The 12,284-nt window shown below is 37.0% G+C and overlaps 2 long non-coding RNA genes across 2 annotated transcripts in view; one reads left to right on the top strand and one right to left on the bottom strand.

The window, feature by feature from the left end:
• LOC145527916 (uncharacterized) overlaps positions 1-12,284 on the top strand; it is a 157,985-nt gene that overhangs the window by 1,105 nt on the left and 144,596 nt on the right. The window lies entirely within an intron of this gene.
• LOC145527838 (uncharacterized) overlaps positions 1-12,284 on the bottom strand; it is a 93,891-nt gene that overhangs the window by 72,272 nt on the left and 9,335 nt on the right. The window lies entirely within an intron of this gene.

Raw genomic sequence — 12,284 nt, 5'->3', positions numbered from 1 at the left:
GTTAGCTTTGGCAAAGAATGAAGGACAACTTATCTATAAAGGAAAAAAAGTTATAACAGTTGATGAGAACATGGATAAATTATGAGATGGAAGGGGAAAACAAGCTGAGAGAGTTCACTCAACATTACCCTCTCTATTCCACTTTCTCTCAATCTCCTCTAAAGGTAGATATAGATAGATAAATAGACATAGATAAATAATGTAACTTTATACATGTAACAACTTAATGTGTATGTATACATACATATACACACTAATCGTGAAAAAGGCTTCATGGAAGATACTAATATGTAAAGCTGAGTGAAGTGAAAGTCACTCAGTCGTTCTGACTCTTTGCAATCTCATGGATTATACAGTCCGTGGAATTCTCTAGACCAGAATACTGGAGTGTGTAGCCTTTCCCTTCTCCAGGGGATCTTCCAAACTAAGGGATTGAACCTAGGTCTCCCTAGGTAGACTTTTTACCAGCTGAGCCACAAGGGAAGCCCTTATATATAAGCTGAAGCAGACCTAAAAGGATGAGTAGGCTTTACTTTGGTCAAGAACATCAGAAACAAAGCTGAAATTTCATTATTGGGTGACAAAAGTGTATTGTCAACATTTGAAGCTGAGGAAAAAATTTGGACACTATTTTGGGCACTAGCTTGTTGGTAGGAGACAGAACAATGATTAATTTCATTCCCAACATGTTGAATTTAAGGTAATGGTAAGAAACCAAAGGATATATGCTCACTCTAATTGAAATTGCATGATTGGAGCACAAATGGGTGGTCTGAGCAAAATGGATAAGCCAGCAAAAAAGATATGTCTGCAAAAGATAGTGGTTAATGCAGTCAAGTTACACTGGTAGCAAAAAGTGAAAATGGTAAAGGAGAAACCCTTGGACAATGCTTTCTGTAGTTAGCAAAGAGAAAGAATCAAAGAGGGATCTGTGCTTGTCTATAGTCTCCAGGATCTCATCCCTCCAAAGCCTCTTATACTGGTTCTGAACTGGTTAATTACTTGAGAAGGGGAAACCTCTCCTAAAAGGCAGGTGTTTTACACCTAATAATTTAGGTTTTACACCTAAATAATTCCCTAATAAGAACTGATGAAAACGGAGTGGAAAATGCCTGCTTATGGAGAGCGTGATCAGAACATCACTAGAAAGATCCATGCAGGACAATTAAAATATGAAACAAAAATAGAGATTTTGCATAGGTTAGATGAAAAAGAAAGACATCTTAGATAACTCCTGGAGACTGAGGCCATCAACATTTGCAAATTGCTGAATTTTGAAAGAAAAACAAGACAGGAAAATGACACTCAATGGGAGAAAACGCACTATGTACACATATAATGTCTACCCCATCATAGATAAACTTGGCAGTGTTAACAGTAATTTTTTGCTCAGAGTTTTCTCCAGAGTTTAAGGACTGTGCATTCTAGAAAAAGAACTAACTAGCATTCAGAGATGCCAACATGCTGACATCCAATTTTCTTTATCTCTCTCTCTCTCTTATCCCAATACTACCAAGTCTCTGCTAGTCTCTGACAATACAGATCTGGTTTCTTGGAATGTGATTTTGCCTGGGATAACTACCCTTGAGGAAGAGGATTGCCTCATTCCCCAATGTGATGGTTGTGGGGCCAGTGCTGTGAAAACTCATGTGTCCCATTAATTCTCTGTAATCTTTAAAGGTTAGAAACATCAGAGCCTTGGGAATAAGTTAACACATCTTCTGAGACTCTGAAGAAACTACACAGATCTTTTTGAAAGACAGTCCAGGTTACAGCTGCTTCTGAAACCTCAATGCCACCAGGTTGAAAATATCTCTGACTGAAAACCATGCAGAATAAGAAACTGTGGAAAACAAAATTCTTTGAACTTTAAACACACAAAGAAAAAGAATTAGATTTTTTCTTTCACTTTTAACTTAAAAAGTGCTGCTATATTTGTCGCTTATTTCTTTTCAAAATTTTTATTGTAATGAGGTGGGGCTTACATTCAAATTCAGATAATTCTGGTCATGCTATAATTCTATTACACATTTTACTATTGGAAAATCTTACTGGTGTTATTTAATTGATTGATGAATTTATGATATGCTGCATTGAATGATGTGACTGGCCAAAATAAAGAAACAGAACAAGAAGTGAATTTTCAACTCTGGTTAAAGACTGATCTTAAAAAAAAGAAAAAGACTGATCTTAAAGTTAATTATGTGTATATGTGTGTTTGTGCTCAGTAGCTCAACCATGTCTGACTCTTTGCAACCCTATGGACTATAGCCCATCTGGCTCCTCTGTACATGGAATTTTCCAGGCAAGAATACTGGAGTGGGTTGCCATTTCCTACTCCAGGAGATCTTTCTAACCCAGGGATAGAACCTGTGTCTCTTGCATCGCCTGCATTGGAAGGCAGATTCTTTACCACTAAGCTACCTGGGAAGTCTCAAAATTTGATTATATAACATATAATTCTGACCAGTTTCATACATTTTGTGGACAGTCTCAACTGCACACAGTTGGCCGAAGGACAAAACACAAAAGAGTTCTAGTTGCCATTGAAGTAGCAACTTCATGGGTGCAAGAGCAGAGTAAAGCTGATAGAGGCCAAATTGCTCCTATGCAGCCACCAGTCAGTCACATCTTTAATTGACGGTGGGCTTAAGAGTTAAACTCAGTGGGTAAAGAAAATAAGAAGATGGGGAATTTTAGAGATGGGCCTATCCTGTCCATTCTTTCACTCCTGGTTTCTATAAAAGGAGATGTGGTGAGCAGATTACTGTCCCCTTTCTCCCAAAGTTATCTATAAACTAATCTTCGGAACCTATGAGTATGTTACATTACATAGCAAAAAAGGACTTTTCAAATGTGATTCAGTTTAGAATCTGAGAGGGAAAGACCACTCTGAATTATTTAGGTGAGCCCAACATAACCACAAGAGCCCTTGACTCAAAGAGAGGCGCAGAAAAGTCAGTGTCAGAGTCAGAAAATAAGATGTGATGGAGAAGCAGAGGCTCGGGTGAGGCAGCTGTTGGCTGGGGGCTACTAGTTAAGGGATGCAATTAGCTACTTAGAGGAGGAAAAAGAAGAAAAAAGAGAGCTTCCAGAAGGAATATAGCCCTGCTGGCACCTTGATTTTAGTACCATGACATTCATTTTAGACTGTTACCTCCAGAAATGTAAGATAAATTTATGTTGTTCAAGCTACTAAGTCTGTGGTGCTTTGGCATATTATATTAGCAAGAGGGAAGGAATACAGAAGTTTTTACCTATATCTGTGGCCTCCTTTTAGCATTGCTCATACTTCCTGGGAGGAGAAATGCCTCCCTAGATTTGTATATTTAGGAAGTTAAAACAGAAATGTTTAGGCTTAGCTCTTCTGTTTCTCTTCCAGCAAGTGTACCTGCACAAGCTCCTCTTTGGTATTCCATGTGTACATCTTATCTGGTTACTTGGGTGGCCTGTCCTTATCCATGATGGACTGTGGTTTCATGAGTGAGTCTTTGATATCTGGAGCTCAGTGAACAGGACTGTTCAGCTTTCACACTTAGTCTTTATCAATAATTAAAGTATTATCTTGATATCAACCTGTCATTTCCTTCTGGTTTTTCTTTTTTAAAATCTGGGTGAGGAAGTGGGCTTTGATTCACTGGGTCTTGAATTCCCAATAAATAAAAAAAGTAGGTGGCAAAACATATACAACATTGTGGGAAATGTTGAGACTAGTAAGGAAGACTAAAGAAAGTCTGTTGGATTTGGTAATGAGGTTACTTTAACATAATACAAACTTAACACCTTCAGCCTGAAGAACAGCATCACTGTTAAAAAATGCTAGAAGCACTTATATTGATGTCAGAAGACATGAGTATCATCTTGTGCTGCTATTACATAGCATTATTTTTGAGATTTCAGCCAACTCTATTAAAGAACAAAAATAAATTTGAAGTATATAAATTACAAAATGTGAAAATCTATAAAAACTGAAACTATTACAATGTGATGATCATTATGATTAAGTACCTAAAAAAAAGGAAAAAATTAAAATGATTAAAAACAATTGATATTTTTAAATTTTAGATTTTATATATTTGCAATCATATCTTGTATATTATATATATCATTTCATTTCAACAATTGTACTATTTTTTTCTTAATTGCATTGCCTAGGAGCTTAACACAATGTTGAATAATAATGATCAAAGAATTTTTTGCCAGACTCCTAACTTAAATAGCAAGTAAGTATGATATTGCTATGTTATTTTAGGAATAATCTTCATGAGGTAAAAGGAAGTTTACTTCTATGTAGCTGTGTTTAATGGGTTATATACACTTCTGGATGTGATTTATTACCCGGGTAAGCAGATTATAGAAGCTATAAGTATGACTGGTCTCTGTACACATTTCCATTAACTGTTCTTGCCTGATTTTGATATTATGAGTTACACTAATTCATAAAATGTTTTCCTTTTTCCTTAGTCTCTGAAATATTTTATTTAAAAACAGGATTTTTTTTTTTACTTATTTTTTTAGGTAAAAAGAGCCTATGATCATATCTGAACTTAGAGATTGGTGCAGTAACACTTCTATTACAAGTCAATTTCATTGTTATGTTTACCATATTTTAAATTACTTCTTCATATTTTCATTTCTTTGCATTTCTGATTTGGACTTTGGACAAATTCCTCAATAATTCATTTCAATCACATTTTATTTCTTTAAATTTCTCTTGAACAAGCTCAGATCATGAACTCCTTATTGCCAAATTCAGACTTAAATTGAAGAAAGTGGGGAAAACCAATAAACCATTCAGGTATGACCTAAATCAAATCCCTTATGATTATAGAGTGCAAGTGTCAAATAGATTTAAGGGACTAGATCTGATAGACAGAGTGCCGGATGAACTATGGACAGAGGTTCGTGACACAGTACAGGAGAAGGGATCAAGAACATCCCCAGGAAAAAGAAATGCAAAAAACCAAAATGGCTATCTGAGGAGGCCTTACAAATAGCTGTGAAGAGAAGAGAAGCAAAAAGCAAAGGAGAAAAGGAAAGATATACCCATTTGAATGCAGAGTTCAGAAGGACAGCAAGGAGAGATAAGAAAGCCTTCCTCGGCAATAAATGCAAAGAAATAGAGGAAAACAATAGAATGAGAAAGACTAGAGATCTCTTCAAGAAAATTAGAGTTACCAAGGGACTATTTCATGCAAAGATAGGCTCAATAAAGAACAGAAATGGTATGGACCTGACAGAAGCAGAAGATATTAAGAAGAAGTGGCAAGAATACGCAGAAATGTACAAAAAAGATCTTCATGACCCAGTTAATCACGATGGTGTGATCACTCACCTAGAGCCAGACATCCTGGAATGTGAAGTCAAGTGGGCCTTAGGAAGTACCACTAAAAACAAAGCTAGTGGAGGTGATGGAATTCCACTTGAGCTATTTCAAATCCTAAAAGTTGATGCTGTGAAAGTGTTGCACTCAATATGCCAGCAAATTTGGAAAACTCAGCAGTGACCCAGGACTGGAAAAGGTCAGTTTTCATCCCAATCCCAAAGAAAGGCAATGCCAAAGAATGCTCAAACTACCGCACAATTGCAGTCATCTCACACACTAGTAAAGTAATGCTCAAAATTCTCCAAGCCAGGCTTCAGCAATACGTGAACCGTGAACTTCCAGATGTTCAAGCTGGTTTTAGAAAAGGGGGAGGAACCAGAGATGAAATTGTCAACGTCTGCTGGATCATCAAAAAAGCAAGAGAGTTCCAGAAAAACATCTATTTCTGCTTTATTGACTATGCCAAAGCCTTTGACTGTGTGGATAACAATACACTGTGGAAAATTCTGAAAGAAATGGGAATGCCAGCCACCGGACCTGCTTCTTGAGAAACCTGTATGCAGGTCAGGAAACAACAGTTAGAACTGGACATGGATCAACAGACTTGTTCCAAATAGGAAAAGGAGTTCATCGAGGCTGTATATTGTCACCCTGCTTATTTAACTTATATGCAGAGTATATCATGAGAAACGTTGGGCTGGAAGAAGCACAAGCTGGAAGCAAGATTGCCAGGAGAAATATCAATAACCTCAGATATGTAGATGACACCACCCTTAGGGCAGAAAGTGAAGAAGAACTAAAGAGCCTCTTGACAAAAGTGAAAGAGGAGAGTGAAAAAGTTGGCTTAAAGCTCAACGTTCAGAAAACTAAGATCATAGCATCTGTTCCCATCATTTCATGGGAAATAGATGGGGAAACAGTGGAAACAGTGACAGACTTTATTTTGGGGAACTCCAAAATCACTGCAGTTGGTGATTGCAGCCATGAAATTAAAAGATGCTTACTCCTTGGAAGGAAGGTTATGACCAACCTAGATAGCACATTTAAAAGCAGAGACATTACTTTGCCAACAAAGATCCATCTAGTTAAGGCTATGGTTTTTCCAGTGGTCGTGTATGGATGTGAGAGTTGGACGGTGAAGAAAGCTGAGTGCAGAAGAATTGATGATTTTGAACTGTGGTGTTGGAGAAGACTCTTGAGAGTCCCTTGGACTGCAAGGAGATCCAACCAGTCCATCCTAAAGGAGATCAGTCCTGGGTGTTCATTGGAAGGACTGATGTTGAAGCTGAAACTCCAATACTTTGGCCACCTCATGCGAAGTGTTGACTCATTGGAAAAGACCCTAATGCTGGGAAGAATTGGGGGCAGGAGGAGAAGGGGATGACAGAGGATGAGATGGTTGGATGGCATCACCGACTTGATGGACATGGGTTTGGTTAGACTCTGGGAGTTGGTGATGGACAGGGAGGCCTGGTTTGCTGCGATTCATGGAGTCTCAAAGAGTCGGATACAACTGAGTGACTGAACTGAACTGAGATGTTGGCACATGAATAACAGTGTCATTTATTGCATGCTTAGAAGTTCCCTCTGAAAATGAAAGGGAAACCTGGGCAAAACTAATAATCTAATGTGGTATTTTCCAAAATGTAAGTCAGGTGTTTCCAAGTATGGAATTAAGTAATATTAAATCATAGAAGAAAGAGTTACTCTTTTTTTAATTATTTTCCAATACTGATTATCTCAAGAAAAAAATCTTGGTTTAATTTTTGTCATCTGAATCTAACTGCCAGTCCCTCCTCTTAACAAAGAATATGCAGACTTTCAGCTCTGCTCATTTGGCAGGCTGAAGTATCTAGCTAGAAATTAATGGCATTGACCTTTCCTGTTTTGTTTTTATTGCATTTGTCTGTTATGTTACATTTTATTTATCACAAGTGGTCCAAGTTTTCCTTTGGTGGCAGTGTTGTAGTTATTTTTTTTTTTCACTTTTAAAGATAAAATGTTAGGTAAAAAGTGGATGGATAGAATATTAACAGGTTGAATTATATAAAATTATCAGTATTCAACCATTGTGAGACATGAAAATGTCAACATTATGTCGTTCAAACTAATATTACAGGTATTATAATACTATAATATTATAAACCTGTTATACTATAGGTAGGAAACAATTTGTGACAATGTTGTGGTAATGTCTGAAATCTGGGAATACCGATATCATAGTGAATCCTAACAGTGGACAAGAAGTGCTTCTTTTGACCTCTTCTTCATGCGTTCAAATCATTTTTTAACAAGAAGACTAATGCTCACTTTGATTCTAGCCTTGGAGCCAGCAATGACCCATCTACTTTCATTCTCTAATCTAGCATATTAATTCAGCACATATTAAAAAGAACTAGCCAAATTAGAGGTTGAACTTTGTGCCATGGGCCATGAGCCCAAACAGGACTTCAATAGATAATTGGCTGGCATATCCAGAACTTTGAGATTATTGAGAGAGTGTTACTTTATAATACAAAAGGCATAATATTCTAATTAAAACCACCATGTGAACTGTGCAAAGACTAGAGAAAAAATAAATTTGTTAGCAAAGTTGATCATCATCAATTATCAAACTTTCACAAGCAAAAGCCTATTTCTATTATAATTCATCTGCTTAGTCTTATTGTTAGATGAGCTATGTCAAGAAGTTATAGAACTTCCTGATTCAACAACCAAAAAACCTGGCACAGAACACAAATGGAAATAATTCAGAGCTATCAATATATAATCTCTGAAAGTGAGATCTCAGTGCTAAAATTCAGAAAGTGATGAGATTAAAAGTAAAATTATAAATGCATTCCAAAAACATGAGAAAATGAAAATGGAAGAGAACTTGAGAAGAAGTTTCTTAGAAGGGAAATAATTAACTCCTCTATCACTAGACCATCTTTTCTTGTCCATAGAATTCACCCTGCCCTTTCACCTGTGGCCATGAAAATTGATGCAGTGTTACAGATACATTTTAAATGTAAAATGAAGGAAGAAAATAAATAACCAAGGCCCCAGTTTCCAAACCAACAGGAAAGAGAAAATGGAACATCATAAAACTATACAAGCAAAGAGAAAAATCAATAAAATTCAGTGCAGCACATCTTCTCGCTTACTTCTGAGCACACAGTCTGCTCATCTGGAATGCGCCAGGGGTATGGTACGCGTTATGAATCTTTCAAGTCTTCAGAAATATGATCTATCATTAGAAGCACCGAAAAATACCAGTTGGCTTCACTAATTCTGTTCTTTGCTTTCTTCCAAACTTGGATATTGACCTTGTTGGGGGCTTTGGATCCATCCTAGAGTCAACAGAACCCTCAAGAGAGAAGGTAGACTAAGAACAGTGTTCTTCATAAAAATTGTTTGGTCTCACTCTGTCAATCCTGATTCAATTTTCCTGATGGTAAAAGAGTTTGTCATCTCTTTTACTCCTCTTGTAGGTAGATCAGTGTGATTTCTATACCAGGATATTAAGGTACCACCACCTCACTCCATCCTTGGTGATTGAATATTTTCATGATCTTAAAATTACTTAGAAGAGTAATTCTCAGGATCAATTTTCCATAGATTCACCCAGGAAGCTTTTTTTAAACTAATGTAAGTTTCTAAGCACCATCTTCAGCCTGAAGGTGAATGTGAATTTTTATATGAATTTTATATGAATTTCTTGGAATTTATACAAATGAGCATTTAAAAAAAGTAGGATATTCTGATATATCCTATTATATATCCTATATATCGAGGTGGTCCTAGTGGTAAAGAACCTGTCTGTCAATGCAGGAGACATAAGAGACAGAGGTTTGATCCTTGGACCATAAAGATCTCCTGGAAGAGGGCATGGCAACCCACTCCAGTATTCTTGCCTGGAGAATCCCATGGACAGAGGAGCCTGGCTCATGACAGTCCATAGGGCTGCAAAGAGTCAGACATGACTGAAGCAACTTAGCACACATGCGCACATGATATAACCAGTCATAGAACGACATTTGAGCACCATTATATAAAAGTACTCATCTCTTCCCTTTGTCTTTATAATAGGCAAGATTTAATAGCATTCTTCTCTACCTTTAGATAAAAAAACTCCATAAAACCTTCCTCCATACCCCCAAAAATGTGTGAAAATACCCCATGTTAATTAGTCTTAACTTTATCAAATATATTCTTAGAATATCTGATTCATTTCCTTTGAATGTTTTTCTAAATCCTAATGTCATGTGTTAAATTCCTTTATAAATATTGTGCTATATAAGTAATCCCTAGTAGTGAAGGCTGGCTAGCCCTTACTGGCATATTTCTCCTAGTCTGAATATATAGCAGAAAAACTAGAAACATATTTCTACTATTGAGTCTAATAGACTGGCAAAAACCTGTTTTAAAATTCTTAGCCATTGAGCATTATGAAAAAAGGCAATATTCCAAATTTCCCAAGTGGCTCATTATAAGCATTTCCCCATGTTACTTAGAGGCATTATAGTGAATTCCAATAATATTCTCATGTTTGGATCAAGACCGTAACAGAGTTTGCTGCAGTGTTTTCTGCTGCCTGCAATTTTGTCTAGTAAAGATGCTCTAGTGGGATGCTCTGTTTTGTGGTTCAGGGGGAAGTTACCAAATCTTTCCATGGTTAAGCTCTTGACCAAACTTACTGCTTTCATGGCCCCCTCCTATTTTATCCTACCTTATTCATAGATAATGATGGATTCAAGGTTGCAAATCATGCTTTTACTATTCCCCACATTATATCCTTGGCTAGGTAGAAAGTGGTATGCACGACTCAGGTGTTCTGGACTCATTTCTGTTAGTAGTGACCTATATAGCAGTGTCAACACTTACCTCTCTGGTCCTTAATATGTTTAACTGTCAATAGATGGCACTGGTCAAAGGACAAGTAGCTTTAAATTATTCCTTTAGATATATAGAATAATGTATCAAACACTCCTGAAATGGAATGTTAGCAAACCAATAAAAAATTCTTTCATATCCCAAAACCTTTCCCTCCCATTAGAATAGCTGCAGAGGTAATCAGTCTATTTTGAATTATTGTATATCATTATCTTGCTTGCTTTTAGAGTTTTTAAACCTGCATTTCTATCTTTTAAAGTATGTATATTCTTAGTTTTATACATTTAACATTTCATATAAATAGTTTCATAATATATATTCTTACAAGACTGGTTTCTATCCATCAGTATCATTATATCAATAGAGTCCAAAATGTAAACATCCATTCCCCTGTTGATAAATATTTGGGTTGTGTCCAAATACTGCCACAAAAATTTTTATACACCTCTCTTGGTAGCCAAGTATTTATTATAAAAAAGTTTTAGAATCTTAGAATATACTTATCTTCAAATTTACCAAATAATGCTAAGCTACTTCCAAAAAAGGTTGTATCAATATATAATCCAACCAGAAGGGGGTAAAAATCCCTGTTGTTCTAAATCTCATCAATACTTATTTTCCAGATTCTTTTTACAGTTTGCTTGGTTAATATTTTATCTTCTCTGCACTGTGGCAATTAGACACATTGTATTGCAAACGAAGAGCCACAGAACTCAAAATAATAATACTTACAAATCTATGTTTTTAGAGAGAAAATTAATACACAATAGCAGGACAATTAAAATAAGGATATCCATCAAAATCAAAGGCTGCTTAACAATAAGTCCATGGGAGGTAGAATGAATTCCAATTGTCCTCTCTCTGTAAGGATCATGACAAATGCCCTTTTCTTCTCAACCAGGAACCACAAACCTGTACATAGTATACCCAGAAAAAGAGAGCCCAAGATAGAGTTTCAGTTCAGTTCAGTTCAGTCGCTCAGTCGTGTCCAACTCTTTGCCACCCTATGAACCGCAGCTCACCAGGCCTCCTGGTCCATCACCAACTACCAGAGTTTACCCAAACTCATGTCGATTGAGTCTGTGATGCCATCTAACCATCTCATCCTCTGTCGTCCCCTTCTTCTCCTGCCTTCAATCTTTCCTGACACCAGGGTCTTTTCAAATGAGTCAGCTCTTCGCATCAGATGGCCAAAGTATTGGAGTTTCAGCTTCAACATCAGTCCTTCCAATGAACACCCAGAACTGATCTCCTTTAGGATGGACTGGTTGGATCTCCTTGCAGTCCAAGGGACTCTCAAGAGTCTTCTCCAACACCACAGTTCAAGAGCATCAATTCTTCTGCACTGAGCTTTCTTTGTAGTCCAACTCTCACATCCATAAATGACTACTGGAAAAACCATAGCCTTGACTAGAGGGACCTTTGTTGACAAAGTAATGTCTCTGCTTTTTAATATGCTGTCTAGATAGAGTTTGAGCCCAGTCTTATTATATCTTTTTGATCAGATAGGCACAGTTCCTGTACATAATAGTCCTTGTAATTTTCTGATTGGAAGCCAAAAGTGATATATCACATAAGAAGAACTAAGCAATAGGCTTTTAGTGTAGGGTCTTCATGTTTATCTAGGAGTTAGTCTCTTTGGTGTTTGCTGTAGCTGCAAGGTGTGGGAATGTAAGATTTTCTCTAATGTCTTTGTCTCCTGTGATGTTACTGGGTTTACCCAGAAACTCCTTCCTAGATAGAATCTGAGGAATCCAATTTTGCATTATATTCTTCAGTCGCTCAATTGTGTCAGACTCTTTGTGACCTCATGGACTGCAGCATGCCAGGCTTGCCTCACCATCTCCCAGATCTTGCTCAAACTCATGTCCACCAAGTCCGTGATGCCACCCAAACATTTCATTCTCTGACACCCCTTTCTCCTCCTGCCCTCAGCTTTTCCCAGAATCAGGGTCTTTTCCAGTGAGTTGACTCTTCGCATCAGGGGGCCAAAATATTAGAGCTACAGTTTCAGCATCAGTCCTTCCAATGAATATTCAGGACTGATTTCCTTTAGGATTAACTGGTTTTATCTCTTTGCAGT

The sequence above is a fragment of the Giraffa tippelskirchi genome, chromosome 1, assembly GCF_054371585.1.
Source record: "Giraffa tippelskirchi isolate mGirTip1 chromosome 1, T2T-mGirTip1v1.2.pri, whole genome shotgun sequence".
NCBI classification, from domain to species: domain Eukaryota; kingdom Metazoa; phylum Chordata; class Mammalia; order Artiodactyla; family Giraffidae; genus Giraffa; species Giraffa tippelskirchi.
Note: the sequence above shows the minus strand (reverse complement) of the source record. Positions and strands in the feature narration are given on the sequence as shown.